Source organism: Echinops telfairi, unplaced genomic scaffold (assembly GCF_000313985.2).
Source record: "Echinops telfairi isolate 266 unplaced genomic scaffold, ASM31398v2 ScPeMD7_2291;HRSCAF=2852, whole genome shotgun sequence".
Lineage (NCBI taxonomy): Eukaryota > Metazoa > Chordata > Mammalia > Afrosoricida > Tenrecidae > Echinops > Echinops telfairi.
In genome coordinates, this window is record NW_022106189.1 from 22,768,802 (window position 1) to 22,770,311 (window position 1,510).

Sequence of the window (1,510 nt, forward strand, 5' to 3'; positions counted from 1 at the left end):
AATTTGGTTCTTTCAGGGATGCTAGATTTTCAGTTTTGATATGTCAACTGAAGAACACAGAATTCTTCTGGGAAGCACTGTTATTCTTAGAGGCCATCAAGTTGAGTCCTACTCATATTGCCCTCATGCAAAATATAATAAAACTCTGCCAATCCTGCACCTTCCTCACAATCATTGTCTGAGCCGATTGTTTGAGTCCATTGTTGCAGCCATTATCATAAATGATATCATTGAGGATCATCCTCTTTTTTTTTCTGATCCCCATCCACTTTACCAAGCATAACGTGCTTGTTCAGGGACTGGTCTCTTCTGATAACATGTCCAAAGACATGAGATGAAGTCTCACCATCTTTTATTCTGAAGAACATTCTGGTTGTATTTTGCCAAGACAGTTTGTGGCAGTTTTGTTTTGTTTTTTTTTTTGGCAGTCCACACTACTTTCACCTTCTTTGCCAACAGCCATAATTCAAATGCTTTAATTAGTCTGCAATTTTCGTTTCCCGTGCATTATCTCACTTTCACATGCATACGAGGCAATTGAAAATACCATGGCTTAAGTCAGGGTCACCTTAGCCCTGTAAATTCCATCCATGCCCTTCAACACTTTAAAGCAGCCTTGTGCCGTGGATTTGCCCAATGCAATGTGTCCTTGGATCTTTTGACTACTGTCTCCATGAGCATTGACTATGGATACAACCAAAATGAAATCCTTTGTAACTGCAATCTTTTCTCAGTTCATCACGATGTTGTCTCTTGGTCCAACAGTGAGGATTCTGCTTTTCTTTCTGTTGTGCTGTAATTCATAAAGAAAACTGCAGTCCTGGATCTTCATCAACAAGTGCTTCAAGACCTTTGAGATGTAATTAATATGATCCTGCTAACTATAATCCAGTCTATAGCGCATTATAAATGGGGCTATGATCTCATTTTGGAGGGAGTTCTCTGTTACAAGGTTAAGGTCATATCCTGACCTTGGTAGAGGGTCTGTACCAAGTCACACCTTTGTTTCCTTGGGGGCATCTTGAAGACTACTTTACTAGAGAGTTTGACTGAAGACACCATCCTTCATTTTCCTTGGGGTTATGGTTGGCTAAAAGACAAACCAAACCTCCATCAAAGCCTTCCTCTATATCAGAGCCATCTGGGACACAGTAAAATGACAGGGCCATTGGGCGAACACTTCAGACTAGGTATTTGTCTGAAGTGGCAAAGACTGCGGAGACCAGATGCACCAGAGACTGTGGCATGGAGGAGAGAGCCAAGACCATGGGATACCTTCTCCTCATTTTTGACTAGACTATGGAACTGTGTAACAGAGCAACAGGGTCATATGGTGGAGAGGTTGAGGACCAGAGATAGCTCTGAAGAGAGGTATTGATGGGGCCCAAAGACTGTATTATTACATTTACTGATCCAGAGTTGTGATAACCTATTTACTTCCCTAATGAACCCCCTTAATTGTGAGTATTTTCTGTGAGTTCTATGGAGCCATAGGTAGAGCGTGGTGCGG